Source organism: Triticum dicoccoides, chromosome 7B (assembly GCF_002162155.2).
Source record: "Triticum dicoccoides isolate Atlit2015 ecotype Zavitan chromosome 7B, WEW_v2.0, whole genome shotgun sequence".
Taxonomy (NCBI): Eukaryota; Viridiplantae; Streptophyta; class Magnoliopsida; order Poales; family Poaceae; genus Triticum; species Triticum dicoccoides.
Genome location: NC_041393.1, coordinates 337,796,338 through 337,823,311, shown reverse-complemented (window position 1 = coordinate 337,823,311; position 26,974 = coordinate 337,796,338).

Below are 26,974 nucleotides of genomic sequence, written 5' to 3'. Positions count from 1 at the left end.
GAGCCGCTCCACCGCCGCCTGCTCGCTCCCTCTCCCGCGCGCGCCGTGCCCCGCCGCCCGACCGAGCTGCAGCCTGCCGCGCCCGCCGCGCGCTCCGCCGTACCTCGCCGCCCCACCGCTGCAGTCGCCCGCAGCTGCCGCCGCCCATGCGTCGTGCCCCAACCGGCGCCGTATCTCACGCCGAGCTCGCTGGCCAGCCACCTCCTCCTCGCCGCCTGGATTTGGCTCGCCGGAGACTGACCTCGCCAGAGTCGCCCACCTCCCCGGAGCGCGGATCCAGTCCGGGTGGATCAGATCCACACATCCACCAAACCGAATGCACGTCCCCGCCCCAGATCTCCTCATCCCGCACGCCTCCTTCCCGCGTTTACTTTCGCAGAGGTAAAAATGCCCAAGACCCGAAGTTCCTGTTGCATCATGTGCTCATGTTCATCATGCCATATCTCCATGCTCGGTGCTCCAATTTGCGCATATGATATATCAAAATGATAATCTCTTGATTCTCTACATGATGGTTGCTTTTGCATTCATGCTACTGTTAATATTGATGACTTAATCTTCATTGCAAAACTGCTAAGTGATAAAAACTGTTGTAGTCTACTGATTGTTAACATCATGTATGCATCTTGTGAGTGGTGTAACTTTGTCCCTGTTGATCCTATGATGATGATCTTGATATGAAAATGTTCTTCTCTTAATACTCTACATGTTGGTGTGCTTTTAATTCATCTTAGGTTGGGTCTTGACATATTAATCCATGTTGCAAAAGTGAATGTTACTGTTAACTGCTGGAAATTGCTGCAATTTGCCTATTTGTCATTTTATATCTTTTTGTGTGATTTTATTTTGAGCATCATGTCTACACGATTTAAGAGTATAATCACGCCATATTTACAGGAGTGCAATCCATGTATTTTGATAAGCCCTGTAGTGAGTGCATCAAGCTTGTGAAGTGGGCTACTCGTGTTAATGTTTTGTCAATGCTGAAACTACTATATCACGTATCCATGTTGGCTTGATGCTACCAATTAATCCATGCATAATGTGGAGATGCTTAGTTGACTGTTTTGTTTTACATGTTATGCTCTATCATGCCATGCCTTTTGATGCCCTATATATGTCCTATAGCTTATGTTTGCATTGCCATGAATATGCCTACATGTTGTTCCAATGTTCTGTTAACTTCATGATGCCATGGTGTGAGCTCGATATTTATTAATTTATGCCTATTCTGGGGATGCTCCAATTACATGTTTTCAAGTATGTTGTGTTTACTTTGTTCACATTCCATGGTTGTTAATTTTGGATATCATATGCCTCTGCTCCATGCTTGCAAACATGCTATCATAATGTTGTTGTTTTACACTTCCTAAAACTATTTCAACATTCAATCTTGTCTTGTTGGTTCCTACTAATCCATGAGCCATACGTATATGATGCCATGATCTTATTTGCTCTTTGTTATGCATAATTTGATTCCATGCCCTTGGTTGCTATGTTTAATTGATGTAGCTTGTCTCTTTCTTGCTTTGAATTGGTCATCATAATAACTCCGCTCGTGCATATGCTCCTGTGTTATAAAGTTGCATTTTGCATTGATCATATTGGTTTAATATTGATACCTATGAACCCGAACCTTATTGATATTTGAAGTATGTTATATGTACATGAATTGCATGTCAAGTTTACCCTCATATGATTCCTGTAGCATGTTGTTTTGATGGTTGCAAAATGCGTAGTTGCTGTTTTGGGCAGATTGTTGTTATATCTTGTTTGGAGTGTATGTGTTGCACCGTTGCTCCGTTTTGAGCATGATCTATATGAAACTTGCCTAAAATTGTATGTAGTTTCATATTATCATGTTGCATCCAAGCTTTGAGTGTGCTTGCTTGATGGTAGAATGCCTTTTGCATCAATGCCATGTTCAATTTGATTTGCTCATATCTTCTAGGCCATAGCGCCAAATTAAATGAACTTTATATGTAACTTGACTAGAATTTCATGTAGATTATCCTGGTGCATATTATCTTACTGTTTAACAAATTTAACATAAGGTTTATTTAGATCTGGAAAAATTTCGAAAGTTGCATATGAGGACTTTCCGGATTTGTTATATGTTGTTTCCAGCCTCATTTAATATTGCTTTGAGGTGTTGTTCTTGTATGCATCATATCTTGCCATGAGTAGCATCATATATCTTTGTCATGCATCATACTTGGTTGAGCATCATGTCATGTTTATGTGTTGTGTGTTTACCATGTTGTTTGCTTCTTTCCGGTTGTGCTTCTTCTCGATAGTTCCTGTTTCGTTGCGATCGTGAGGATTCATTCGACTTCGCTTGGTTCGTCTACGCCCGTTCGTCTTCTTCATGGACTTGTTCTTCTTCCTAGTAGGATTTCAGGCAAGATGACCGTTACCCTGGATCTCATTACTATCATTGCTATGCTAGTTGTTTCGATGCTATCGCTATGTCGCGCTTCCTACCACCTGTTTATCAAGCCTCCCAAATTGCCATGTCAGCCTCTAACCTTTTTCACCTTCCTAGCAAACCATTAACTGGCTATGTTACCGCTTTTGATCAACCCCTCTTATAGCGTTCTTACTTGTAGGTGAAGTTGAAGGTTGCTCCATGTTGGAACAAGATTATTATGGGATATCACAATATCTCTTATTTAATTAATGCATCTATATACTTGGTAAAGGGTGGAAGGCTCGGCCTTTTACCTGGTGTTTTGTTCCACTATTGCCGCCCTACTTTCCGTCATACATGTGTTATGTTCCTTGATTTTGCGTTCCTTACCCGGCTGGGTTTATGGGAACCCCTTGATAGTTCGCTTTGAATAAAACTCCTCCAGCAAGGCCCAACTTTGGTTTTACATTTGCCTAACAACCTATAACCTTCCCTTGGGCAGGCCAACCCAAGGGTCATCTTTATTTTAACCCCCCCCCCCTGGGGCTAGTGCTTCTCCAAGTGTTGGTCCAAACTGGGCGATGTCCGGAGCCCCCTGGGCAACCAGGGTGTATGCCAACCCGGCGTCTTGTCCATCTGGTGTGTCGTGAGAACAAGATATGTGTAGCTCCTATCGGGATTTGTTGGCACATTCGGGAGGTCTTGCTGGTCTTGTTTTACCATTGCCGAAATGTCTTGTAACTGGGATTCCGAGACTGATCGGGTCTTCCCGGGAGAAGGAATATCCTTCATTGGTCGTGAGAGCTTATAATGGGCTAAGTTGAGACACCCCTGCAGGGTATAAACTTTCGAGAGTCATGCCCGCGGTTATGTGGTGGATGGGAATTTGTTAATATCCGGTTGTAGAGAACTTGTCACTTGACTTAACTAAAACGCATCAACCGCGTGTGTAGCCGTGATGGTCTCTTCTCGGCGGAGTCTGGGAAGTGAACACGATTTGGGTTATATTTGGACATAAGTAGTTTCAGGATCACTACTTGATCATTACTAGTTTGCGACCGTTTGTGTAGCTTCTCATCTTATTCTTGTATTCGTAAGTTAGCCACCATATCATGCTTAGCCGCTTCTACAACCTCACCACTTACACATTCCATACCCATTAAGCTTTGCTAGTCTTGATACCCATGGTAATGGGATTGCTGATTCCTCATGGCTCACAGTTTACTACAACAACGGTTGCAGGTACAGGTAATGCGATGATCATGACATGAGAGCGATGTTTACTTGTATTGGCGTTCTTCTTCTGCTTCTTCTTCGATAAGGGGATAGGTTTCTGGTCGGCAGCCTGGGCTAGCAGGGTGGATGTTGTTTGAGTTTATGTTTGTGTTTCATCAGTAGTTGGATGTTGCTCTTGTGTATGATGTTGTTGTACTCATGTGGCATTGTATGCCTCTTTTATGTATCCCCAACTATCATGTAATGGTACGATGTAATGATATCCACCTTGCAAAAGCGTCTCCAATATGCGCTTCTATCCTTGGTAGGACCTTCGTGTTCCTTTAGGATATGGTCGCATATTGGGCATGACATATCATATCTCTATACCTGTTGTCGACACATATAACTGCATCCCTCTTATCTGATGGGATGGAGATGACTCCCATAGGGCCCGACAACTTCAAGCTGTTATAAGCGTAATGGGACGCCACAATGAACTTGGCCAAAGCAGGACGACCAAGGATTCCGTAGAATGGCAGGGGAAGCTCAACAACATCAAACACAACCTTTTCAGTCCTGAAGTTTAATTCCCCGCCAAACATCACTGGCAAAGTAATCTTTCCTCTTGGCTGGCTCCTTCCTTGGTTGATCCCCTAGAAAGTGCCAGTCTTCTTCAAGTCTTTGCCAGGAATTTGAAGTTTCTTAAGCACATCAAGGGAAATCAAATTCAACCCTGCTCCACCGTCAACCAACATCTTTGACCTTGAGGTTGCAGATTGTTGGTAAAACCAACAATGGCAAGCATCCAACGGCAGTGGTCTGATCCTGATGATCCTCAACATAAAAAATGATGGGCATGCGGGATCACTTGAGTGGTTCCTGAGCGTTTGCTACCGGCTCTACTGCATTGAATTCATGCGCCCACTTCTTTAGTTTGTGGTGAGAGGAGTGCAAGGATGCACCCCGTCAATGCACATTACTTCGGTAGCCTTCTGAAATTCCCGCTCACTGGTTTCATCATCCTCCTCTTCACTATTATCTTCACTCTCCTTTTTCTCACGGCCCCTGGCGGGTTTCTCCTTCCGCTGATCGACCTTGCCGCAATTATTACTACGGCCACCACGGCCTTTCTAGCTAGCGCTGTCCTAGCCTCTCTCCTTATCGCGCCTTTCATATTCAGCCTTCTGTCTTTCAACCAGCTGTTAAACTTGTTTACAATCTTGGAGATCTTGGCCCTTGGTTCTGTGGACTTTGAAGTATGGCTTATTGGATTGACCAGTTTTCTCAGTCGCTGCAGCCGCTCGGCAATTAATGCAAGTAGAAACTTCCTTGCCCGGTGGCTCGGTCTTTGCTTTCTTGCCGGCGATAAGATCACCGAAGCTCTCAACGACCATCACTTCTTTCCCTTTACGCTTCTTGTTGCACTTTCTGTTCCTCTTCCTAGGGGTGGCAGTGTCGTCGTCTCTTCTGAATCTACTTCGACACCAACCTCCTCCCCTGGAAGTCCTCTCCCCTCTTCAGCATGAGCACTTGTCCGCCAACTTGTAGAGTTCGTTGATAGTCTTTGGAAGCCAAACATTCATCTTAGCATGCATCCTTCAATTGTGCACATTCATGAGGAATGCGGCAATTACGACTGTCATATGTATCTTGGGAATCTTGCAGTGCACCCGACTAAATCTGTGTAGGTACTTATGCAAACTCTCCGCTTCTTTCTATAGAAGGGTCTTGAAGTCACTTGGCTAGCCTAGTTCCTGATGGCCGCCCATAAAGGTGCCTACGAACTCGTTGCATAAGTCTACCCCTAAAGAAATGGAATCCTCCGACGGGTGCATAAGCCAAGACCTCACATTAGGGTTGAGGGCCAATGGGAAGTAGTTGGCAAGAACTTTCTCATCTCTTCCCCTGACAACTTGAACGACAATCATATAGATGCCAAAAAACTCTGCCGGGTTCAATTTGCCGTCGTATTTCTCCAGCAAGTCGGGCTTGAAGGTGCGGGATAAGGGCCAATAGACTTGACGCAACTCGCGAGTGAAGGCGGGGCACCCTACCTCACAAGGCAGGTACCCACCAGAACTGGGCACGGGTTCATCAACGTCTGGGTCGTTGCACCTGTCGGATTGATGGCATGCCTCACGGCGCCATTCGATGGTGACACGGGCGTCTTCCTTCTTCCAGTCCTTCAATACTTGGCGTTGATATTTCTGAGCCAATGGGTCGAACGAGGCCATTGACGCCTTGTTAGGCTCGTCAACATCCTGGGTTTGCTGAGCCTGCTGTGGTTGCCCTTGGGTGGGCTGCCGCGGATGAGACTGCATCGTGGGTATAGTCCTCTCAACTTGGCCACCAGTGGGGGGTCTGCCGGCATCATTTGCGCATCGCGAAGGCACCGCATGTTGCGACTTATTAGCTTCAGCAAACCTGATAAGGCTTTCGATGGTAGCTCTCCATTAATCCATATTGTCTGCTGCTGGAGGAAAGTTCAGCAATAGCTGAGCTCTTACCATTGCTTCGGCCACCATCCCTAGCATGGTGTGGGAGGCAGAGCACGATGCCGTTGTACTCCTGGTCAAACCACAAGGAGCGTCTGGCGCGGTTGAGGATGTTCTTGGAGGCCAGGCTCTTGATCAGCTGGGCCCTTCCCATGCGAACGCGGTCATGGATCGACAACGCCACTTGGGGTCTTTTCATGCTCGCCCTGCATGGGACGGAGTGCATGTCTTGACGTGGCCCCTCTAGTCGGTGCGGCCAGAGGATCTTGGCTCACACCAAAGCAAGCATCGACACTGTGCTGATAGCGCTTGCTGGTGCGGCGAGGAGGTGGAAGTTGGGCATCGCCTTAACCAGCACCTCCATGAGCATGCTCGCCAGCAGGTTGGGGCAACTGGGTCGCTTCTATGGCCCCGGCTCCCACTCCGACCGCAGTGGGAGCGTTAGCTGCACCGCCTGCGGTGCCTGCCCCACCCGCTGTGGCTGCGATGTCTGTCAGTGTCAAAACCAACCGATCTCGGGTAGGGGTTCCCAGACTGTGCGTCTAAGATCGATGGTAATAGCAGGCGGGGGTCACGATGTTTACCCAGGTTCGATCCCTCTCTATGGAGGTATTACCCTACTTCCTGCTTGATTGATCTTGATGAATATGAGTATTACAAGAGTTGATCTACCACGAGATCGTAATGGCTAAAACCCTAGAAGTATAGCCTGTATGATTATGATTTCCTCTATGGACTAAGCCCTCCGGTTTATATAGACACCGGAGGGGACTAGGGTTGTACAAAGTCGGTTACAGAGAAAGGAATCTACATATCCGAACGCCAAGCTTTCCATCCACGCAAAGGAGAGTCCCATCCGGACACAGGTGAGAGTCTTCGGTCTTGTATCTTCACAGCCATCAGTCCGGCCCATGTCAATAGGCCGGACCCCGAGGACCCGTTAATCCAGGACTCCCTCAATAGCCCCTGAACCAGGCTTCAATGACGAGGTGTCCGGCGCGCAGATTGTCTTCAGCATTGCAAGGCGGGATCCTCCTCTGAATACTCCAAAGCATCCTTCGAACACAGAAAACGTGTCCGGCTCAGTAAAAAAAATACCACACACAACCGTAGAGAGTATAATATTTCACGAGTCCAATCCGCTGACAGCTTTCCGTAGCGTGACATCACGTCGCCGCCTGGACATTATTTTGAACCATTTTTTGCCTGTCGCTCCATATTTCGTGATGCTATTTCATTGACACGTCTTGTCAAAGCAGAGATCATTCTACTTATTGCGGGATTCTCATCAATACGGGCGTGGGTAACCCAATCGTTCTGTTGGCATGATTCCCTGGGAATAGGCAGGTTTTAAGGCCTAGGAGGGGGCATTTGATATTCATCCCCTTTATAAAGGGGCTAAGACCCGTCTTTTCTCCTTTACGCCAACCCTTTCCTCAACCTCTTCCTCCTCGAGCTCCAAGACCCAAGGTTCAATTTAATCTCTTCGCGCTTCGCAGTCATGTCCGGACCCAGCCCTCAAGGCCGGTGGGCGGCTTCCTTTGTCACAGAGGAGGATATTGCAAAGCTCCGGGCGGCAAGATACCTGCGCGGAAATCCCCACAGGCTTCCTGCTCAAGGGCAGGTTATTCCTACTCCCAGATCCGGCAAAAGGGTCGTATTCATCTCCCACTTCCTCCGAGGGATAGGGTTCGCTCTTCATCCCTTTGTTCGAGGGCTCATGTTTTATTACGGGCTAGATTTTCACGTTCTAGCTCCGGACTCCTTTCTTCACGTCTCGGCGTTCAAAATCATGTGTGAGGCCTTCCTCCGTATTCCTCCACACTTCGGCTTGTCGATCAAGACCTTTAATGTGAAGCCGAATGTAGTCGACAGGAAACAAGCGGAGTGCGGTGGTGCTACAGTGAGCAAACTCACCAATACTCCTTGGCCAAAGGTCTCCTTAACAGAAACTTCCGACCTATGGCAGCAGGAGTGGTTTTACATCACTGAACCCTGTGGTACCAAGTGGGCAGCTACACCTGCGTTCTGATCTGGCCCTCCGTTATAGGTTGTGTCATGGATTAATAAGGGGCTAGACTGGGCAGCTACACCTGCGTTCTGATCTGGCCCTCCGTTATAGGTTGTGTCATGGATTAATAAGGGGCTAGACTGGGGATCCATTGAGCAAGTGCAGACGCTGCAAATCCACATTCGGAGCCTCATCGAAAAGGACACCGGTCCCATCAACGTAATCCAAATAATGCTAGTCCGGCTGGTCCTACCATGCCAGCGACGGCCTCTCCGCATGTGGGATTTCAATACGGAAGGACCACGAACCCTTCAGCACTTCTCCGGCACGATGTTCAGAGGAACGTGGAAATTATTCTTCGGGACACAAAAACAGTGGCCGGATACTTCAGAGGACATCGGCCTTGACCGCAACCATCCGGATACCTCGGTAAGCACTTGACACTCGAACATAGCTTAGTTAAATTGCTCATAACAATATACTGAGAAAACCATACTTAGCCAGGGCTGGATAAAGAAGGCTGAGAGAATTAGGTGTTCGGCCCCTCTTCCCGAAGACTTAGCTAACCCGGTGTTGACAAGGATGCTTGTTCCGGCACCATATCAAGTGCCGACAAAGGAAGACAAGGAGGAGAGCAAGAAGGCCCAGGGTGGCCCCCATTTTAGAGGTACGCTAGGCACCTCGTATGGGGAGATTGGAACTCCCTCTTCCGAAGATGAAAGGGAAGGAGAAACTGAGATCCCTTCTCCCCATGGGAAGAAGAGGACTACGTCCGAAGACATGAAGATAAAGGTTTCTAAGCGAGGGAAGATATCCCTGTGAGGGGGTTCCGGTTCGGGAGGCGACGTTGTCACGCAATTCCTCCATAAGGACAAGCCCTTAGCTAAAACGTAAGTAACAAGGGTGTTTTAAACATATCCCGTTCTTTCCTAGTTGCAAGGGTAATATTAAAAATATATGTTTGGGGTCCGGCATGCAACCTTGATCAACAGTCCTCCTCCTCGGGGGATCTTATTCTGGAGATGATGGAGAGCGAGACGCCTCCACAGATTTCCCCGCCCCATAGGGCAGACGACCCAAGGTGTCGTCCCGGAGGATCTCTCCCAACCAACAAGTGGTGCTAGGGACAATGAAGACTAGGCCCGAAGGTGACACTTCGGCTGTCCAAGTTCCTGGGTGTGCGGCCCCTACGAGGACGAACGATAAGGGCTCTGGACTATCCGATTTGCAGCTAGAGACGACTCTAAGGTCGAGTAAACATATTTCTTTGAAGGGAGTCCGTACCCCTTCAGCTGCTCCCAGGGATTCGGAGGCCCCGGATACAATTATGGACGTATTGCGACATGCGCCTGTCTCATAGGAACATCATACCTTGATGGGTACGTTGGTTGAGAGGGTTCTTTCCATGAAAAGCGGATTGAATGAAGCCTTTAAGGGCCTTCTAAGAGGCTTTGAGGTACATAATGTAATATTTTCAATTGTTCTAGAAACGCAAAATGCGCCTGTGTATAGACAGTAGCCCCTGATACTCTGGTTGGGGTCCAAAGGGCGGCGATCAGAGGATCAAGAAAATATGCCCAGGAAATAATCTAACTAATTGGAGCACAGGTTGTTACATCCCTGGCAACTGCCCAAGCAACAGAGATTGTAGATCTGAGGCAGAAACTTGATGTGGCGGATGATGATATCACGCTTATTAACAGGCGGCTTGACGAGGCGCAAGGTATGTTTTTGGGGCAGTCAGTATATGCAAGTATTATAATATGACATGGCGCTGAGAATTGTATACTGAGATATGCATAACTGCAGATAGTGCCGTCGCAGTTGAGACCCTTCGAGCTCAGTTTTCCTAGGCCAAGGAGCAAGCCAGGATGAGTAATGCGGCTGTTGAACTAAAGGCCGAACAGGCTGCTCGGCGCCAGTGCAAGGAAAGAATATCTACTATGGCGCTTGAGGTAAAGGATGCCACTAGCCGATGCGAATTTCCCGAGAAGGATAACAGAACAGAGCAGCTGATCTTGACAAGGCCTTACAAGAGGCGAGGGAAGCACGGTCCGGGTCTAGAGCAGCTCGGGAGGAGATCCGACAAGCTGGGGAGATCGCGGATGGTAAGCCCTTCTTATTACAAACTAAATTCGGCGATCCGAAGTATGCCCCGCTTAATCAGATGTGGAGTTCTCTAGACGCATTTTTGGACTTGCCAAAGAGTGTCTCAGATGCGACGCAGTTTTTCCAAGTGCAAGAAGGACATGCGACGGAAAAGCTTTTCTGGTCGCAATTCAGCATGCCAATGCATCCGCTATTGCTGAACGAATGGATGGCCCAGTGGGCCGAGCTCCACAAGATATCCGGATCTACCATGAAGGACGTCGTGGTCCGGCTGTGGCCGACTAAACCAATTCTAAATAGTTATTTCGGTTTGGTGCAGCGACTTGTTGATGCGGTGCCACGTATCGACGCTGTTAAGCAGTCAACGTGCGTAGAAGGTGCACGGATGGCCCTTGCCCGCGTCAAGACATACTGGGCGAAGATGAAGGCCACCGATATTGCAGCGAAAAGTCCACCCAAGGGCAAGGACCATCACACGCCAGAGCATTATATTGAGGATGTCCTAGAGGGTGCCCGCTTGATAGAGGGTCAATGCTCGAAAGATATTATGGTCGAGTGAAGTGTTCCGAAATTGTAAAAACAATATTATGATATTAGGGGTATGTTCTTTATAATTTTTTCTAAAATGTTTTTGGTGCCTCCAGTGCGGCCATTTTTTGTATAATCTGAAAGTTTACCAAACGTCGGCTTCGGCCCCCTCGCATATAACGCGGGGGTGTTCGGAAAAGCACTTGATAACTCTTGACCCAACGTCTTGGTCCATTAAGGAGGTGTCAATGCGGTGAACCAGGCAATCAGACTATAGGGCTTTAATACTTTCACTTAGCCATAGGAGTTTGACAGTGGGTCTACGATCTAGCCCCTGGTATGTACGCAGTTATCCGAATACGGTGCATTTACATACGTGACTAGAAGAACGGTCCTTCGTGTAATACGGAAGGAATCACAAAGATTCTGGTGAGTCATCGAGTGGTTGACCAGCTCTCGCTGCATCATGACAGTCAGTTTTCTACTTTCTCTACTGAGGTGCTCATCTGCACGAACTAGGACACAATCACAGTAGTTCTTCCTTTACTACCCTAGCCGATAAAGCGGAACGTAAGGTAGTAAGCACAGGAGCCGGGCAACCCAACTATTGACCAAAGACATGATTCGGAGCTGATGCATATAAGGCCAAACTCGTGACGCCGAAGTGTGCTATAGAGTTATTCAGACTTTTCGGCAACTCATATGTTGCCATATCGATCCCCTGGCAATATATGCTGAGGTGCGTTCGCGAAATAACCACAAAAGGAGAATTCAGTTCTTTGAGAAAAGTGAATACTGAATATGGGTTATGTTGACTAGCATCTGAATGATATGTCATGCGCGATCTTTACAAATTATAATGCTACTTCCAAGGCTATTTGACATGCCGGGGGTCGAAAGCTAAGAAAAAGGGCACTTTACACGTTTGAAATAACGAGTGCGGTCTACAAAAAACATTTGGACCTCCTGTCGCACGTCTGCCCTACCTTGCCTTGGTTAAAGGACTTCTCAGCAAATATAGTGTCGGTGTACTAGAGTAGGGGTACCCTAGTATCCCGAACTTGTGCACGGGCAGTCGCAGCACCCCGCGGCAAGGCTTGCTGGGTGACCGCCAAGGTCCTCCGTGTTTCCCTTGGAACCATTCAAGAACAAAGTATTCAAGCCAAGGAGACAAGGCCCCGGCAAGAGGAGCTTGCCGGGAAGGCCAACCAAGGCATCTCAAGGAACTTGCCGCGACGCGCCACACATCCCGGCAAGGCCCGGCGAGCGACAAGCTTCCGGAGGCGACAAGACAACGGCCGCGGCAAGGCGCTTGCCGCGGCAAGCTACCACTCTGTACCCGCACTCCAGCACATCCACCAACGTGTTGCCCTGGGGCCTTTCCAGGCGCGCGTGGCAGGAGGCTGTGCAGCCAGCGGTGCGCGGTGGCAAATGACGCTGACAAGACTGCCATCATGGCGAGCGGTGGCGTCCCTGATGGTCCCTTTCTGCACTATTTGGGCGATGCAGACGGGCATTAATACTAGAGTAGGGGTACCCTAGTATCCCGAACTTGTGCACGGGCAGTCGCAGCACCCCACGGCAAGGCTTGCCGGGTGACCGCCAAGGTCCTCCGTGTTTCCTTTGGAACCATTCAAGAACAATGTATTCAAGCCAAGGAGACAAGGCCCCGGCAAGAGGAGCTTGCCGGGAAGGCCAAACAAGGCATCTCAAGGAACTTGTCGCGACGCGCCACGCGTCCCGGCAAGGCCCGGCGAGCGACAAGCTTCCGAACGCGACAAGACAACGGCCGCGGCAAGGCGCTTGCCGCGGCAAGCTACCACTCTATACCCGCGCTCCAGCACATCCACCAACGTGTCGCCCTGGGGCCTTTCCAGGCGCGCGTGGCAGGAGGCTGTGCAGCCAGTGGTGCGTGGTGGCAAGCGACGCTGACAAGACTGCCATCGTGGCGAGCGGTGGCGTCCCTGACGGTCCCTTTCTGCACTATTTGGGCGACGCTGACGGGCATTTAATGCCTTTGTCCCCTGCCGTCAGGGTTAGGTAGGATACACTGTATAGGTGGTTGTACCAACCGCAATTCCTTTTCCATTTTTACCCTTATCTACGTTGCCACCTGTCGGTGACCCCTTCAGCATATAAAAGGAGGCCCATGCGCAACGTAGAGAGAGGAGGGGGAAGGCAGAAAAACACTCACGTTCGGTCTCGTTAGCAGCTAGTGTGTACTGTAGCACTCAGCGCTCCCGAGCAAGAACTCAATACACTCAGACATGCGGCAGTAGGAGTGTTATCTCTCTAGAGAGCTCCGAAGCTGGGTAAACTGCTCGTGTGCTTCGCCTCGATCCGCTCTTCGTGCGATCTCCGCCCCCTCGCCGAACCGAAAGGGGCTCGGTCCGCCGGTCCCATAGGTGTTCGTGGATCAGTTTCCCCGACATCTTTGGCGCGCAAGGTAGGGGGAGTTGAGGTTGTGTGAACCTGATCCGGCGTTCACACGAGCTAGATCTTCATATTCTTCATCAACATGCCACCGAGGAAGAAGACTTCGGCGGCAGCTGTTCCGTCCACGTCGATCCCACCACCATCGGAGCAAACGAGTGGTGGGGTAGACGCCGGCGGAAGAACGGGCGTCGACGAGGGAGCTCACGGTGCTGCCAGGTCCAAGGACAAGGCTGCGCAGACCTCGGCGTCCGTACATGCACCGCGCCCGTCTCAGGAGGCGTAGGATCGACAGCGTCATGGTATTCGCAGTGCCATACGTTTGTTGGACCAAGATCGAGCTGGTGGATCTCGGGGTGCTCAAGACCAGCATGCATGCCAACGTGCTGGCACGAGCGAGACATGGTCGCCTGGACGGGATACTGCTCCTTCTAACATAGTTAGAAGTCCGAGCATATCCCGCTCCTCGCACCATTCGCCACTGCCGCCCACCACTCCAGCAGAAGCTTTGGCGCGAGCTCAACTGCTCCTGGATTACCCTCCAACGGCAGACAAGATCGATGAATGGAGGGCCACCATTCAGAGTCTCATCGGCTTCGCCAACGGCGACACTCCGCGGCAGCCGAGTGCATCGCTGTCGCGGAAGGACCGCCATGCACGAGCCGATGGCGACGAAACCGGTGGGGGTGCGACCACCATGCACTCTCCACCCTGAAGACCAAGATCGCCGACTCGCCGGATCCACCTCGACATCGACTCCACCGCATCATCAGATCCACGAGCTCGTCGCGATCAGCGCCAAGTTCTTCACGAACGACAGCAAGAAGACGCTCGTACTCGCATCGAGCGCAGAAGAGAAGCGCAGCGTCAATCAGACCAGCGCGCTGGGCCCTCTGTCGACATGCATGCGCCAGGGGAACCAGGCGACTTGCCGTACGCGGTAGGTTGCCCTGCGTTCACTCGTGAGCTGCGGCAAGTCCAGTGGCCCGGCACGAAGAATTTCAAGCCAGACGTGCCAGAGAAGTACGACGGCAAGTCGCATCCGTCGGAGTTCCTCAACATCTACACCATCACGGTGCAAGTTGCCGGGGGGCGGGACGACAAGATCCTGGCCAACTACTTCCCGCTGGTGCTCAAGCCCAATGTCAGATCTTGGCTCATGCACTTGCCGGACAACTCCATATCCTCCTGGGTAGACCTATGCCATCAGTTTGTCGGCGCCTTTACAGGCGGCCACAAGCCTCATGGCCAAGAGAGTGACCTTCAGCTGCTCGCCCAGAAGGAAGGAGAGCCCCTGCGCAAGTATATTCAGAGATTCAGCCGTGTACAGCACAACATCCCAGATGTCCACCTTGCCGCGGTAATCAGCGCGTTCCATCAGAATGTGCGAAACCACAGGATGCGGGAGGAGATGGCGATGTGCAAGATCAGAGACGTCAGTGAGCTATATGCCCTGGCCGACAAGTGTGCACGTGCTGAGGAAGGGAGGAAACTCCCCGGAGAGAATATAGGAGCAGGAGGTTCTGATAGTGAGGAGACTGCCCCGACAAAGAAAAACCGGTGGCGAAACAACAGGAAGAAGAAAGGCAAAGATGTGCTAGTCGTTGAGCACTCCGGCAACGGAGGTGGCGCCAAGAAAGCCAAAGCTGGTAGCTCCGGCGAGGAGGCTGTGGCGGTCGCTGACAAGCAGGACGGCACCAACAAGTAGTACTGCAAGATCCACCGCACCAAGGGTCATGACCTCTAGAGCTGCAAGAAGGTCGAGTAGCTTGTCGAGCAGCAAAAGGCTGAATACGAGCGACGCGACAAGGAGAAGGCCCAGGAAGGTGCTGGAGGAGCCGGCAAGAAACGCCCCGGCCGAGTAGGACGCCGCGGCAAGGCCAAGCAGCGGCAAGGAGATAGACCTCCCCACAGCCGCGACAAGGATGAAGATGACGACGACGATGAAGATATGGATGATGACGAGGCCGATGAGCAGGAGTTCCAGAAAGCCATAGAGGTCTTGTGAGTTGACGGCAGTGCTTCTCTGCATACTTCACACCGCCAGCTCAAGCAGTGGGTGCGGGAAGTTAATGCAGCAGAACCACCCGTCGAGTCACGCAAGCCTCTGAAATGGTCCAGCACGCCTATCATCTTTGATATTGAGGACCACCCTGATCGCATAACTGCGGTCGGGTGTTTGCCGATGTTGGTTTCACCAACTATCCGCAACCTCAAGGTCACTAAGATGCTAGATGACGGCGGGGCCGGCTTGAACCTGATCTCCTCTGCGGTACTCCAGAAACTCCAGATCCCTGATGGCACGCTCGAAGAGACCGGCACATTCCAAGGCATCAATCCGGGAAGGAGCAAGCCGAAGGGAAAGATCACATTGCCGGTGACATTTGGCAGCAAGTTGAACTTCAGGACTGAGAGGGTCACTTTCGACGTTGCTGACTTTCCATTGCCTTACAATTGGATACTCGGCCGTCCAGCACTCGCCAAGTTCATGGCAGCCTCTCACTATGCATACAACATGCTGAAGATGCCAGGCCCGATAAGTGTCATCTCTGTCCCTGGCGACAAAAAGGATGCTCTTATCTGTGCCGACAAGATCTACCGGGAAGCAGCAGCTGCAACAGATCTCAAGTCACTTGCCGTTGAAGCTCCCGGGGCGAAGAAGAAGACCAAGTCCGCCAAGAGTTCTGATGCCCACTCCGGCAAGCGCACCTCTTCGGAGTGCTGCGCTACCATCGAGGACGCACCATCGAGCTCCACCGGCAAGTGTAAGAAAACAATGGTAGCTCCACCAGAGACCAAGAAGGTGTCCGCCAAGGAGGATGGCACTGGTGGTACCTTCACCATCAGTGCCACTCTCGACCCTAAATAGGAAAACGCGCTTGTTGCTTTCCTGCGGGCGAATGTCGACGTATTTGCATGGCAACCGTCTGACATCCCTGGTGTTCCCAGGAAAGTAATCAAGGACCATCTTGCCGTCTGTCCTCATGCGCGGCCCGTCAAGCAGAAAGTCAGGAAACAGGCAGTGGAGCGCCAAGAATTCATCGCAGAAGAAATCGAGAAATTGGAAGCAGCAGGCCTCGTCAGAGGAGTGCTCCATCCTACGTGGTTGGCCAACCCTGTAGTTGTGTGCAAGGCAAACGGGAAATGGAGGCTTTGTATCGACTTTACCGATGTCAATAAAGCTTGTCCCAAAGACCCATTTCCCTTGCCGCGCATCGACCAGATTGTTGACTCCACGGCCGGATGTGACTTGCTTTCATTTCTTGATGCATACTCAGGATACCATCAGATCTTCATGGCAGAAGAGGATGAAGAGAAGACCGCATTCATCACCCCATGTGGCACATACTGTTTCATAGGGATGCCTTTCGGTTTAAAGAATGCTGGTTCAACATTTGCAAGGGTAGTCCATGACGCTTTTGAACCACAAATACATAGAAATGTGGAAGCCTACATGGATGACATAGTGGTCAAGAGCAAGGACAAGGCGACTCTGATTCAAGACTTAGACGAAACCTTTGCAAATCTACGCAAGATCAACCTGAAGCTTAACCCCGAGAAGTGTGTGTTTGGAGTCCCCTCCGGCAAACTTCTCAGGTTCTTCGTGTCTCAGCGGGGAATTGAAGCCAATCCTGACAAGATCAAGGCCATTGAGTAGATTGAAGCACCAAAGCGCGTCAAGGATGTACGAAGACTTGCCGGTTGCGTAGCTGCTCTCAGCAGGTTTATCTCTAGGTCTACTGAGCGCGCCCTGCCATTTTTCAAAATATTGAAAAAGGCAGGACCAATGAGATGGACTCCGGAAGCGGAGGCTGCGCTGCAGGACTTAAAGAGATACCTGTCCTCCACTCCAACGCTTGTCGCACCTAAGCCACAAGAGAAGTTGCTGCTGTATATAGCGGCAACCAATCAAGTGGTTAGTGCTGCGTTAGTAGCAGAGAGGGAGGCGGATGATGAGCCAGCAACCACGGCAGATGCATCCAGCGACAAGCAGGGGACTTCACCGACAAGCTCTGGTCCCAACAAAGATGGATCTGCGCAGGCGCGTGAGAAGATGCAGAAAAGAATGGTGCAGCGCCCAGTTTACTTTGTCAGTTCCCTTCTACAAGGGGCTAGGTCAAGGTACTCTGGTGTGCAGAAATTGCTTTTCGGCCTTCTCATGGCCTCGAGAAAGCCGCGCCATTACTTCCAAGCACATGAGATCACAGTCGTCACTCGTTTTCCGCTGAAGAGGATACTGCAAAATCCAGAAGCAACAGGCAGGATTGTCGAGTGGGCACTGGAACTGTCAAGCTTTGGCCTCAAGTTTGAGAGCACTTCAACTATCCAAAGCAGAGCATTGGCATAGTTCATAGCAGAGTGGACGCTAACACAAGATGAAGAAATTCCAGAAACAAGCATCCCCGTTAAGGAAGCAGGAAAAGACTGGCTGATGTACTTTGATGGTGCCTTCTCGCTGCAAGGCGCCGGTGCGGGCTTGCTACTTGTTGCACCCACCGGAGAGCACCTCAAGTACGTAGTTCAAATGCACTTTCCCAAGGAGCAAGCAACGAACAATACCGCAGAGTATGAAGGTTTGCTTGCCGGTCTCAGGATCGCAGCAGACCTTGGGATCAAGAAGCTCATTGTCAGGGGTGACTCACAACATGTCGTCCGCCAAGTGAACAAGAATTATCAGAGTCCATTGATGGAATCCTACGTTGATGAAGTGAGAAAGCTAGAAGAGCACTTTGACGGCCTACAGATGGAACATGTTCCAAGACCTCAGAACGACACTGCCGATGGCCTGTCGAAGTGCGCCGCACTTAAGTTACCTGTGGAACCAGGGATCTTTGTGCTCAAGCTGACTCAACCGTCTGTAACGCCATCAACTGAACAGAGCAAGAAGCGGAATTTGATTTATGGTGACTATTTTCCGGCACAGCTCCCCGAAGCCGCCACCAAGAAGGTCCTCAAGATCAACACCGAAGGTGCTGAGGAGCAGTCTGCTCCGGCAAGCCTTAGGGTTTGTTCCATTGAAGCAGACGCTCCCGACAAGTTTTGCTCCGGCAAGCTTGTCGGGGAACGTCAAGCTCCGGCTGAGCCGCAGGTTCTCGCCATAGAAGCTGATGTTCTCGCAGCAGCAGATGTGCCTTTAGTCTTTGTTGTCGAGCCGCAAGCTCCAGCATGGGCACAGCAGATTGTCCGTTTCCTTCAGACAGGAGAACTTCCCGAAGAGCAAGAAGAAGTGGAAAGAGTAGCCCGGCAGTCAAATATGTACCAATTTGTCGACGACACACTGTACAGAAGAAGACTCAACGGCGTGAAATTGAAGTGTATTCACCGGGAGGACGGACAAAAGCTGTTGGCAGAGATACATGGAGGCATATGTGGTCACCACATTGGTGCAAGAGCACTTGCCGGCAAAGCGTTCCGGCAAGGTTTCTTTTGGCCGACAGCCCTCCAGGATGCAACTGCACAAGTAACCAAGTGTGAAGCGTGCCAGTTCCATTCCAAGCAGATACACCAGCCAGCTCAAGCTCTCCAGACAATCCCTTTATCCTGGCCATTTTCGGTCTGGGGGCTCGATATCCTCGGCCCTTTTCCCCGAGCTGTCGGGGGCTTTGAGTACTTGTACGTTGCAATCGACAAGTTCACAAAGTGGCCGGAAGTGGAACCAGTGAGGAAGGTGACAGCACAGTCAGCAGTCAAGTTCTTCAGGTCGATTGTTTGCCGTTTCGGGATCCCTAACAGGATCATCACCGACAACGGCACACAATTCACGAGCCGCACCTTCATGTAGTACGTCCAAGATCTTGGCGCCAAGGTCTGCTTCGCTTCTGTTGCTCATCCGAGAAGCAACGGTCAAGCGGAGAAGGCAAATGCTGAAGTGCTGCGCGGGCTCAAGACCAGGACTTTCGACAGGCTGCGCAAGTGCGGAAGGAACTGGATTGAGGAGCTGCCGGTGGTTCTTTGGTCGATCAGGACGACGCCAAATCGAGCAACTGGCCAGACACCTTTCGCTCTAGTCTATGGAGCAGAGGCAGTTCTCCCCACGGAACTCATATACGGATCACCTCGAGTGCTCGCTTATGATGAGCTTGAGCAAGAGCAGCTGCGACAAGATGACGCGCTGCTCCTTGAGGAGGACCGTCTTCAGGCTGCTGTACGAGCTGCTCGATACCAGCAAGCTTTGCGCCGCTACCATAGCCACAAAGTTAATGCTAGAAGTTTCGAGGAAGGCGACCTTGTTCTTCGGCGCGTTCAGTCCGCCAAGAATTCCAACAATCTCACGCCGAAGTGGGAAGGCCCTTACCGGGTGAAACGAGTCACTAGGCCTGGCGCTGTCCGCCTTAAGACTGAAGATGGCATTCCAGTGAGCAACTCCTGGAACATTGAGCATCTTCGTAAGTTTGACCCGTAGGGCGCGGTTGCCGGAACCATTTCCGGCAACCACCTTTTGTACAAGTCTTGCCGATGTTGCATGTAATCCTTTGTACAAAGCCGGGCGCAGACCCCGTGCATAAGTAAAGCTCACGTGCTCCGCACATCTTGTCAATTTCATGCTTTATACTATTTTTTGCATGCGTTATCTGACACTTTGTGCAGCGCCTACCCCGGTAAGCAATAACGAGCCGTAAGGCTCCATATCTTTATTTTCTCTTCTTTCTTTTTCTCAAAAAGGAAAGGAAGGTTCCCTCGCCCACAAGTTTGCCGGGGGGAAAGGAGGAGATAATGGTGTGGACCAGGCATCATTCAAGGAAGTTTCACCTTACCGGAAAGCAAACGACAGAAAAGCTAAGTTGCCAAAGTTTGAGCAATCAGTTTTAATTTTTAAGTTATCTTCCTCGAACGATCGTGCTTTGTATGGAAAACCTGTGCGCGGAGGAACCAACTCGTAGCTAGTTGCGCCCTTACTTTGTTTCGAGTCCGCTCAACAACTTAAGTGAGCTGCGACTAGTTGCAAGAAGGTTTCTTGTCGGAAGCGGCACCGCCAGCAGGCTGCTGATGTCCCGCACTCAGCGCTCGCGGCTAAGGTGCCTGTGCCGACAAGTTCCCTAAAAGCGTAGGGCAAAAACATACAAAGGAAGGAATCAAGTAAAGGAAATAACACAGCAATCTCTACCTAAAATAGAGTTATATTACAAGATAGCTTGTTGCAGCTCTAACAGATTGTTCTCATGACATGACCAGCAGCGACAAAGAAAAAGAGAAAATGGACGGCCTAATCTACGCGATCGCCCTCAACCCTCTTGATCTCGCTCACCTTGTACACAATGGGTGCGACAAGGGCCTTGAGCGCTTCCAGATCAGCATCCGGCGGCAGGGACCTGAGGACGTTGGTGAGGTTGAGGCCTGGGTTGCGGAAGGCCACCTTCACCAGCACCTTTTGAAGAACTCCCGCGCAGATCTTGCGCGACTCGTCGGCCAGCTGCTTTGGGATCTTCTCTCGGAGTCGCTGGAGGGCCGTCGCCACGCCTTTGAAGAACAAGCTGAGCTTGGCGCTGGGTTGGAGGTGCTCGTCGGAAGAATACCCGAGGTCCTCCATCCCCAGCTGGGCCAGCTCCCCGTCAATGGCGGCGGCAACATTCACGAGACCCTCGGTCCAGTGCTCCACAGTCTCCCTAAAAGCATTCTGGGCGGCAACAGCACTCGCTAGCAGTGCCTCGTCGGCCTTGATCTTCTCCTTCAAGGCCACTTCCTGCTCCCTAGCGCCGTCCAGCGTCTTGGTCAAAGTGGCTAGCTTCAACTCAAGATCTGCGTTGGAGTCCTTGGCGGCACTAAGCTCTTTGCTCCTCTCAGCGAGACGACCCTGCAGCTCGCCATGAGCGGCGGCGTCCTTATCGCGCTCACGCTTGAGCGCGGCAAGCTCCTCGCCGCTCGCCTTGAGATCGGCCTCCAGCTGCGCCATCTTCGTCTCCAGCTCCTTCTTGGCGGCCTCGGCAGCTGCGGCAGCATCCTTTGCTTCCTTGAGAGCCCCGCCAATTTCTTGCTCGCGCGTGGCAAGCTCCTCCTCGTGGCTGTCAAGGTTGACCTTGTGCTGCGCCAACTCGCCTTCTTGCGCAGATAGCTTTTCGGCAACAAGCCGCTGTTGCTCTTCAACTTCAGCCTTCTCGAGGAGGAAGGCTTTCCGCTCCTCGGCGACTTGCTCCCGCTCCTCTGCCAGGGACCGGAGACCTTCCTGCCTAAGACCCCGGAGCTCCTCCACGCGCTTCTTGATGTCCACTCCCGCCTTCGCAACAAGCGCTTCTCGGGATTCCAGCTTGGCTTGTCAGGCGCGGTAAAGCGACAACAACTTCCGCAGTAGCCGCTCCTCCTCAGGCTCGTCGCTGCTGCTGCTTGGCGCGTCGACCAGCGTCAGCCCAGCGGAGGCGAGCACCTCTCCATCCAAGGCCTCTCTTTCGACCGGCGCCTTGGAGCTTGACGCCCAGGGGAGCTTGATGAAGATGTCGTTGCCGGCCTTCAAATAGGCGCCGGGCTGGGGCTCTTCGGAGCCTGGCGCTACAGCAGCGGTGGAGGGATCGGCGGTCGGTGTAGCGCCTGACGGATCCCTCGCCAGCTTCTGCGGCGGCAGCTTTGGCAGCCTCTTCGCCAGCGGGATCATCAACGCCGGCTTCTCCTTCGGTGGCAACGGCGTCGTCGGTATTACTGCACACGTTCTCCTCACCGGCGACCTCGGTTTCCATCGGCTCCGTGGCAGATGGATCTGACGAACGGAAAAAGGAGAAAAGTCAAGCATATATTCAAAAAGAAAATTAGAAGAAGAAGAACCAAAGGGAAGTTTTCAAGCAAGTGGATTACCTGTACTAGGATCCGCAGTCATGGTCTCAACCACCGGAGGATCGCTAGTGCCGTCCCTTGCCGAAGAACTATCCCTTGCCGGAGAATTCTCCCTTGCCGGAGAACGCTCCCTTGCCGGGGAATCCTCCCTTGGCGGTGTAGTCGAAGCATATGGCATTTCGGGAGCGGCTTCTGGGCACTCCTGGTGAGGCTGCTCTGCTCCTACACAAACCAACAGTCAGATATCAGCAAAAAGAGAGCACCCATGCGCGCCTGGCAGCAGGAAGTAAACCATATACTTACGCTGGGGACTGCGTTGGGGGCTGCTTTGGGGAAAAGTTGCCGGGTCGGGCAAGGTGGTCTTGGACACGCCCCCTGTTGTCGCGGTGGGTTCGTCCTCGATGACAATCACCGGGACCTTGGCTCTCTTCGCCGCTCTCTGGGCCAGAGTCCTGAAAAGGAATGGGTTCGGAGTAAAGCAAATCGGACACAAGACAAAACAGCAAGAATTGAAGAGCTACAAGTACAGCAAAGAATCTTACTCTTCTTCTTCCTCGTCGGAGCTGAGCGCGGAGAGATCGAAGTCCAGCTCGCCTCCGGTGCAACGAGGCGGAGGAGTAGGTTCCCTTGTCCGCTTGGCAGGAGCAGTAGCGGTGGACCGGGAAGACCCCGCTCCAGTTGCCGCAGTAGCGTGAGGCGCTCCCACGGCAATAGTGCTTGCCGCGGTAGAGCGTGTCGCGCGACACGGCGGCTGTTGACTTGCCTGCCACCCCGCTACGTCCTCGGCCTTGTGGAGACGCTTTCTTGGTGGAGCTGGGGGCTCCGCTTGTGGCGAGCTGGCTGAAGGTGGGGAGGAGGAGCCGATCTTCAACGAGTCGCTCGCGCCCTCGGCGGGCTCGCTCGACTCAGCTTCAGGCCCGACAAACTCTTCCTCGCCGGCAAACTCCTCTCGGTCGACAAGGCTTGCCGCCTCTTCTGCCTCTGCCTCTTCCACGGTGAATCCAAACTCACCCGCGGCAGCGGCTGCTGCCGCCTCTTCCAGCCTAGTGGCGATGTGTTGCATCTCCGCATCAGTGGTGTCGCGGGTGAGGCTTTTCTGTTAATCGGGGCGGACCGGCACTTCTACCAGACCGTCAAAGAATTCCTGCACGACGACGTCTGCAGGCTCTTGCCAAGTTGGGACAATTCCATGCGAGTCGCACAGCGGCATCATTGCACGGATGCGGTCGAGCGAGGAGTTGTTGCACAGCGGAACGACACCCCTTGGCAACATGAACGCTTCAGGATGCTGAGGATCGCGCTTGAACAGTTCCAGGATCATCGCGTCCAGTTCCAGGATAGTGAAGTTGAAGTTGAGGCCCGGGCGCAGCCTCATGATATATGCCGCGTTCTGGAACTCCCAGGCGGGTCTCCTCTTCTCCTGCAGGGGGGCGATGCGGCGGCGAAGAAAATCTGCGCCAAGGGCGCCTACGGTGAGCCCGGCAAGCCTGAGGCGTAAGATCCGGGTGACGGCAATCTTCAGCCTATCGTCTTCCGGGGCCACGTTGCTCCAATCGTTGCCGCGCGCTATTGGGACTTGGCGCTGGGCGGTGAATGGCTGCGGGTTCTCCTCGACAATCCAGCACCATTCTACTCTCCATTCCTCCCACTTGCTGCGGAGCTCTCCCTCCATATAAGCTTCCTTCTTGCCAGCTCTTGAGATCCAGGCGATTCCGCCGGATAAAGGTTCTCCTCTCTCAACTCGGGGCATAAAGAAGTGGCGAAAAAGAGCGACATTTGGATGGACTCCGACAAAGTTTTCAAAGAGATGTGCGAAAACTGCCATGGTCAGAACGGCATTGGGGGTGAAGTCAAGGAGGCGGAACCCGTAGGTGTTCATGATATCGCAGAAAAATTCAGAGAAAGGCGGGCAGAGCTCGCAGTAGAAGAACAGCGCGAAGAAAGGGTATCCATTCGGAGCCAGTTCCGAAGCGGCAGCTGGAAGTACCTTCGTGCGCGGATGCGCTCGCGTCTCCGTCGACCAGAAGAGGTAGTAGTACTCCCTTAGCTCCTTCGCGGCGAGCTAGGGGGGGGAAGATGGCCCGCTCCTTTCGCAGCGCCGCGAGCCGCTGCGCCTCGGCTGACTTCACGACCTTCCCCTTGTCGGCTTTCGGAGCCATGGCGGAGGTGGTAGGGGAGATCGACGGTGTTGGTGATGCTGGTGGCGATGGGGAGCAGAGCGCTGCTCTCTTTCAGCTTTGGGAAGAAGGGGGGAGCGGCGAAGATTCCTGAGATTGGAGTAGCAACTGGCGAGATGGGCGAACTGCCCCTGTTTCCCCTGCTTATAAAGAGGGAGGGGGCGGGCGTTTCGTCTTTCCGAATAAAGAAACCACATACGATCTCTCCCACGACGCCGCATTCGACGCGTGCAGTTCGGGGAAGGCGTGGTGGATACGGAGTAAGATACGGTGTAACCCAGGCCGCGCGTGCCCGTGCCCTATTTTGGGCCTGGCCCAACAGCGCTCGGCTCCATGTGTGTCCCAGGCCTGGGGGCTCCTGTCGGTGTACTAGAGTAGGGGTACCCTAGTATCCCGAACTTGTGCACGGGCAGTCGCAGCACCCCGCGGCAAGGCTTGCCGGGTGACCGCCAAGGTCCTCCGTGTTTCCTTTGGAACTATTCAAGAACAAAGTAGTCAAGCCAAGGAGACAAGGCCCCGTCAAGAGGAGCTTGCCGGGAAGGCCAACCAAGGCATCTCAAGGAACTTGCCGCGATGCGCCACGCGTCCCGGCAAGGCCCGGCGAGCGACAAGCTTCCGGATGCGACAAGACAACGCCTTGCCGCGGCAAGCTACCACTCTGTACCCGCGCTCCAGCACATCCACCAACGTGTCGCCCTGGGGCCTTTCCAGGCGCGCGTGGCAGGAGGCTGTGTAGCCAGCGGTGCGCGATGGCAAGCGACGCTGACAAGACTGCCATCGTGGCAAGCGGTGGCGTCCCTGACGGTCCCTTTCTGCACTATTTGGGCGAAGCAGACGGGCATTTAATGCCTTTGTCCCCTGCCATCAGGGTTAGGTAGGATACACTGTACAGGTGGTTGTACCAACCGCAATTCCTTTTCCATTTTTACCCTTATCTACGTTGCCACCTGTCGGTGACCCCTTCAGCATATAAAAGGAGGCCCATGCGCAACGTAGAGAGAGGAGGGGGGAGGCAGAAAAACACTCATGTTCGGTCTCGTTAGCAGCTAGTGTGTACTGTAGCACTCAGCGCTCCCGAGCAAGAACTCAATACACTCAGACATGCAGCAGTAGGAGTGTTATCTCTCCGGAGAGCTCCGAAGCTGGGTAAACTGCTCGTGTGCTTCGCCTTGATCCGCTCTTCGTGCGATCTCCGCCCCCCCCCCCCTGCCGAACCGAAAGGGGCTCGGTCCGCCGGTCCCATAGGTGTTCGTGGATCAGTTTCCCCGACATATAGTCACCTGTCGTAAAAGATAAAAAATGGTTATAAAAAGAAAAAAGATTATTTGGATGCAGATAGTGTTATAGGTCTGTCCGCATTGTGCCTCCGCCGGTGACCAGGGTATTTTTAGTGTATAATTATGTGCGCGGGACAGACTTTGCGGCTATATGGGGCGGACGGCGGACGCCGAACTGTTAATACAGCTCTGAGATTGATTGGTCCTGTCTAATGATTACAAGCGGCTTGATGGCCGATGAAATGTGCAGCTTGATAAGGCCGCATTGTCATTTGGCCGCAATAGCCATAGTGTGCTCCTCTGTATGGAGGGAGCATTCCATATTTCCATTTATCATGATGGTGTCGCGTGGACCGGGCATCTTAAGTTGGAGATAGGTATAATGTGGGGCACAATAAAGCAAGCAAAAGCGGTACGTCTGAGTAGTGCATGGGAGCTACTGCGGAGTGGGACAATATCGAAGGTCAAGCCTTCGCTTCGAAAGTTGTTCGGCGAGCCGAAAACGACTTAAAATGTAATCGAGCCCGTGCAATGAGCTTCTACGCTGGATATTGTTCCCTTGAAGGTTGTTGTGGTGGGCCTGATTCTTGAAGGATCAATGCCCATTTTGCGGAAAGTGTCTTGGCAGAGTAGATTAAGGCTACTGCCACTGTCCATAAGGACTTTCGTGAGATGGAACCCATCGATAATTGGGTCGAGGATGAGAGTTGCCGGATCTTCATGAAGGATACTGGCTGGGTGGTCCTTGAGATCAAAAGTGATCGGGCGGGCCGCCCATTGGTTAAATTTTGGGGCGGCTGGCTCTATGGCACCGGCGTCCCGTAGCGCGCGCTTGCAGTCCCCTGTAGGGATGTGCATCATGTATACCATGTTCACTGTCTTTATTTCGGGGGGGGTGCTTCTGACCCTCGGTGTTCGGCTGGCAAGTCTCTTCGTCATCGCTGTCACTGGGCGGCCACTTCACCTTGTGTTCGACATTAAGCTTGCCGACTTGTTTAAAAACCCAACAACTCATGTTGGTGTGATTGGCTGGTTTAACGAGGGTGCCATGAATCTGGCAGGGCCGATCCAGTATCTTGTCTAAATTGGATGGTCCGTCTCTATTTGCCTTGAGTGGCTTTTCCGTTGACCGAGTTTGGAACCACTGAATCTGGCCTTGACTGCCTTGTCTTGCGTTCCTTCATTGTTATTGCAACACTTGTGTTTATGGTGTCGTGGCTGGCCGTTGCCATCTCAAACATCAGAAATACCCAGATCATCGGTGCTGTTGCTTTTACGAGCGAGCCAACTCTCTTCTCCCACGCAAAACGGGTCATCAGAGCGGTAAGGGAAGCCATGGATCTTGGTTTTTCTTGACCGAGGTGGCGGGTGAGCCACTCGGACGCTATGTCTAAAGGCCGTGAGGGCTTCAGCGTCTGGACAATCAACACTTTGGTCTTTTTTATTAAGAACCTAGTCCAGAGCTTCCTGGCAGACTCCCCGGTCTGCTGGATGATGTGACTTAGGTCATCGACGTCCGGAGGCCAAACATATGTACCTTGGAAGTTATTACGGAA